The following is a 5590-nucleotide window of genomic DNA, read 5'->3' on the forward strand; positions in this document are numbered from 1 at the left end:
TTACCATAAGCATAAAAAAAAACTTGAAACCCACCAAATTTCTCTTTACTACACCAAAAATCACCCTTTTATACAATTAGAGAGAGAGAGAGTTTTCATTATTTTCTTCTTTTCTTTTTCTAGACTTATCACTTTTTTTTTTTTTCAAATCACACTCCCCCAAACTTATTATTTTCTATATATGATTAAGGAGTGTGACAAAGTGATATTATATATATATATATATATATATTTTTTTCAAAGACTTCTCTCTCTCTCTTCTTTTTGTACAATCATACTATATTCCAATCATACCAACTTCTTACTATTTTTCCTTCTTCTTTCCCACAGATTATATGCTTATGATAACAAAAGAAGAGGAAAACAAAAATAAAGAAGTTAAGAAATTTAGGCTCAAGTAGTATGATCAAGAACAAAAACCAAGTTCAAGGCTCAAAAAGGGTAACTAAGGATAATTAACTCAAGGTCGGCTTGAAAGGCACAATCGATCCAAAAAGATTGCCTAAATCACTTTTCTAAACACATGTCATCAAGAATTTCGCATCAAAAGCCAAATAATGCAAGTTCTATTAGATTCAAATTGTCATTCCACCAACCCTAGTCAAACACATATAATACAATCCAAAATGTTGTCTTTTCAAAACATATTAAAAATTTCCCACAAAACTTTTTAAATTCAACTCTAAAACAATTGAACCAAGCACACAGTTGAATTCAATTTCCTTTTCACGAGCAAAGACAAAGCAAGTACAGACAAGAATGATGGTTTAACCTTTACACTACAGAAAACTAAACTAAACAACGCAGAAAACAAAAAATAAAACAAAATAAGCTCCCCCCCCCCCCCCCCCCCAAACTTAAGATGCACATTGTCCCCAATGTGCTAAAGAAAAGAACAAGGGAAGAGAACTTACCGGACGCCACATCAGTATGGCGGTGGAGGTGGTGGAGGTAGTGGGGGCTTGAGGTGGTGGCCACCCTTTGCATCCTTAAAAGCCATTGTGCCATACGGAGAGAATTCCTTTCCACTGTTGAGAATATTGAAATTATCCCCAATGTCATCGAAACCTTCAAACTTGCCACACAATAATCTTTTCATACGATGTCGAACTGTTCGAAATCGTTCTTTGGCCTTCTTCCTCTTCATACCAATTGAATCTTGACCATCATTCACCACATCAACTCTACAACAAGTAGGAATTGCAGTTGCTGCAAAAACATTAAAACTTATTTCCTCATTTTGGACTCGCAACCTTAACTCCCCCTTTTGTACGTCAATTAAAGCTCGTCCTGTGGCTAAGAATGGTCTTCCAAGAATGATTGGGACATTGGCATCCTCCTCCATATCAAGTACAATGAAGTCTGCTGGGAAAATGAACTTGTCCACTTTCACAAGAACATCCTCAATAATACCTCGTGGATGTGTTAACGATCGGTCTGCGAGCTGTAAAGTGACAGTAGTTGGTTTTGCCTCCCCCAAACCAAGTCTTTTAAACGCAGATAAGGGCATCAGATTTATACTTGCCCCCAAATCACATAAGGCGTGCTTGCATTCAAACTTGCCAATGGTGCAAGGTATGGTGAAACTCCCCGGATCTCTCAGCTTTTGGGGTAACTTCCTTTGTAAAATAGCGCTGCACTCTTCATTGAGTGCTACAGTCTCATAGTCCTCCATTCTCCTTTTCTTTGACAGAATCTCCTTCATGAACTTAACATAACTGGGCATCTGCTCCAAGGCCTCCGCAAAAGGAATGTTTATGAGCAGCTTTTTAAACACCTCAAGAAACTTAGAAAACTGTTTATCAAGGGTAGTCTTTCTAAGCCTCTGAGGGTATGGAACTCTAACTGGCTGCTCAATGACAACTGGGGGACTCTGATCTAACTTCTGATGGTTTTCAGTAACCCTTTCTGAATTAGACTGTGCACCCATCTCTTTTTTCTGAACTACTGCCTGTGGAGGTCTAGGCTGCTCTGTTTGCTTCCCACTCCTCAGAGTAATTGCCTGAACTTGCTCCTTGGGGTTGACTTCAGTATTACTAGGCAAGTTTCCCTGGGGTCTGTTATTGAGCATATTGGCCAACTGCCCAACATGTGTCTCAAGGTTTCGAATGGAGGATCTTGTCTCAGTCATAAATTGAGTCTGAGTGTTAGTAAGAGTCAACAGGGCAGCTTGCAGTTCATTAGGTCTCTCAGGTTGAGGCATTGATTGTGGAGGCCTAGGCTGCATTGATGACGAAGCTTGATTCATAGGTGGCTGAGGCATGTTATTCTGAAATTGTCCCTGAAACTGAGGTTGTTGGCCTTGATTATTCTTCCACGAAAAATTTGGATGATTTCGCCACCCAGGATTGTAGTTGTTGGAGAATGGATTATTGAGCGGCCTTTGAAAGTTTCCCACCGCTTGAACTTGAGCATGATCCATTGGGGTGTTATTATTACAGATAGGGCACTGATCGAAAGAATGAGCACCACCACACATTTCACACCTCACTGCCATCTGAACCGCATTAGCAGACACACTACTCTGTTGCAACTGCTTGGTCAAAGAGGCTACTTGCGCTGTTAAAGCAGTAATTGCATCTAGCTCATGCACCCCAGCTACCTTTCTAACTCCTGATGATCTTTCCTCTGACCACTGATGGTTGTTTGTAGCCATGTCCTCCAGCAGCTCATAAGCGCCAGTTGCGCTCTTGCTCATAAAAGTGCCACCCGCTGCAGCATCTATAATGGTTCTGGTTGTCGGACATAAACCATTGTAGAAGTTCTGTACTAGCATCCACTGTTCAATGCCATGATGAGGACATCTTCTAAGGAGTTCCTTAAACCGTTCCCACGCCTCATATAATGACTCTCCGTCATTCTGGCAAAAGTTATTTATCTCTCCCCTTAATTTAGCAGCTTTGGACGGAGGGAAGAATTTGGACAAAAACTTCTGAGCTAGATCTTGCCAAGTGACAATGGAGTTTGGCTGCAGAGAATTCAGCCAACTTTTAGCTCTGTCCCTTAGAGAAAATGGGAAGAGCCTAAGCTTGATTGCGTCATCACTCACCCCATTATATTTTAAGGTTCCACACAACTCCAGAAAGTTGGACAAATGGGTGTGAGGATCTTCAGAGGGCAACCCATTGAATTGCACAGAGGACTGCACCATTTGTAAAATAGCAGGCTTTATTTCGAAGTTGTTGGCCTCTACAGTTGGTGGGCATATACTATTTCGTACTCCCATCAGAGTGGGTAGCACATAATCTCTCAGACTCCTCTCAGCGTTGGTCTGAGCCTGAACCCCTTGGACAACTCCTGGATTTAGACCATTCCTGCCATCCCCATCATTCTGTGCCATCTTCACAGAATTCTGGGTCTCTCTCTTATTCTTTCTGATTTGATTGCAAGACTTTTCGATCTCGGGATTCAGAGGAACAAGTGTGGCTTTTCCTTTTCTGCCACGCATATACCAAAATTCACCTGAGATAGACAAATTAAGCAACTAAACAGATTAGAAATGAGAGAAATTAAAATAAAATTAGAATAAAAATTAATTAGACTGATATTGATAATTTTCAGTCCCCGGCAACGGCGCCAAAAACTTGTTGCGATAATTTTGCTATGCAAGTGCACACAGTCGCGAACTTGTAATAAAATGGTAAAACCAAGTATCGTCCTCAAGGACTGAGTTATCAATTACCAGTCAATTAATCTCTTGTTCTATTTGATGAATTAAAACTTCTTGATTTTTGTAAAATACAGCAAAAGAACCGATAAAGTGCAGAAATAATAATCGACAATTAAATAGAATAATAACTAATAGTAAAAACTCTTAATTCAATCACTGAGAAACAATTAGGATATTCAATCTCATCAACTATCCTTCCTATTATTCCCTAATGCAAAGTATGAATTCTTCTTATTTTTTACCTAATTCAATTAACAAGTTGAAACAGCAGCCTATAATCATACTATGAATTATAAACTCAACCTAGGTGACAATTTCCTATATTTCTATGGTAAATTGAACCACAAAGGTAGCATTAAATTCCACAACTTAATAACAGCTACACAATTAATTCAGATACTTTCGTTCTAAATTAGAATTATGTCCAATATAACCAAGGCATAATTAAATCTCACTTCTCAGATTTTGACTTAAAAACATATGAATATGACTAAAGATGGCCAATCAATAATCACTCTATAAGAACAGATTATATGGAATTGAAGAAGATTGAAGAAGAGGAAATTAAAATTGCATTAGGTCATAACAGAAATTCAAGAGATTCAATTGAACATCCTAAACAGAAAATTAGTTCATAGTCATAGTGCTAATCACAACAGAAATTAAAAATAACATCAGGAAGAAAAACATGTAAAAATACTCTAAGCTTGAGCCTTCAACACCAGAACTCCTCCCCTCGTCCGTACGTACTTCTCTCTTCTTTTTCGTCCTTTAAAACCTAGGATTTTTAGATTTTAGAGAGGCGGGCCGCGGCTCTACATACACTATGCCGCGGCCCGTGTCAAAATTTCTGGGCAGAATATCCTTTCAATGCCGCGGCTCTCTGAAACCATGCCGCGGCCCGCATCGTTGTTTTCTGGGCAGAGTGCCCATCCTTGCCGCGGCTCTATCTAGCCATGCCGCGGCCCGAAGATGTCCTCAAAAAACCATGCTTCTGTTTCTCCCCCTAGCCGCGGCCCTACTTTGATCATGCTGTGGCTCTTAAGGAATTCTTCAATTCTTCAAGTTTTCATCCCAAAATTTCACCAACACTTCCAAATTGTATTGAGAACCATTCTTGATCAAAATATGATGAAAAACTTGGTTATTTCTTCCCTTTCTTTGGCATTTTCTTCCACATGCTCAATTCTTCCTGATATTCACAAAAACAACCAAACAAAGCGTAAACCCGCGCTAAAACAAGGAAAAACAAAATAAAAGACTACTAAAAACATCACCAAAACATAATAAAATCTAGACTCATCACTCTGGGATTTTCTGAGTGCAGGGATATAATTGTTGATAAGATATAGTTGTGATATAATATATCTGCTTGCTCTGGGATTTTCTGAGTGCAGGGATATAATTGTTGATAAGATATAGTTGTGATATAATATATCTGCTTGTTCTAGGATTTTTCTGAGTGCAGGATTTTTATCTAGTTACGATTTAATTTATCATTGGTTATCAGGCATGACCATAAGTTTGCCAGGACGCTTTAGCGTTCTTGAAATTGATTGTTTAGGGTCCGGAACCCTAATTCTCTACATGCTTTGTTTGAAAGTTGATCTTACTAAGCGTTTTCGCTTACCTAGTTGTTTCATGTTGTAGGTAAGAGCAAGGGCAAGGCAGAGCAGTGAGCGCTGGAGTCTTCCTTGCAAATGTACATGTGGACCGACCTTTTGGGAAGCCGTTTTATTTTTGGAAATGTTGTGTAATTTTCCTAAACTAGGCTCACTCTACTCTTTATAAAATATGTTGAAACTAAATGTTAAGTATGGCCATACGACTTTTTAAAAAGTTTTTTTTTCTATGGGTTTTTGAGACATTTTGTTAAATGAAAACATTTATATTTCCGCATTATCGAGTCTTGAAAATCCG

General features: G+C 38.8%; 1 non-coding gene across 1 annotated transcript; it reads left to right on the forward strand.

The window, feature by feature from the left end:
• Positions 1-2786: 2786 nt before the first annotated feature.
• On the forward strand, positions 2787-2893 carry LOC133827898 (small nucleolar RNA R71). The gene has a single exon (XR_009890547.1). It is a non-coding gene; the product is annotated as a small nucleolar RNA R71 (small nucleolar RNA).
• The last annotated feature ends 2697 nt before the right edge of the window (positions 2894-5590 follow it).

Source organism: Humulus lupulus, chromosome 3, assembly GCF_963169125.1.
Source record: "Humulus lupulus chromosome 3, drHumLupu1.1, whole genome shotgun sequence".
NCBI classification, from domain to species: domain Eukaryota; kingdom Viridiplantae; phylum Streptophyta; class Magnoliopsida; order Rosales; family Cannabaceae; genus Humulus; species Humulus lupulus.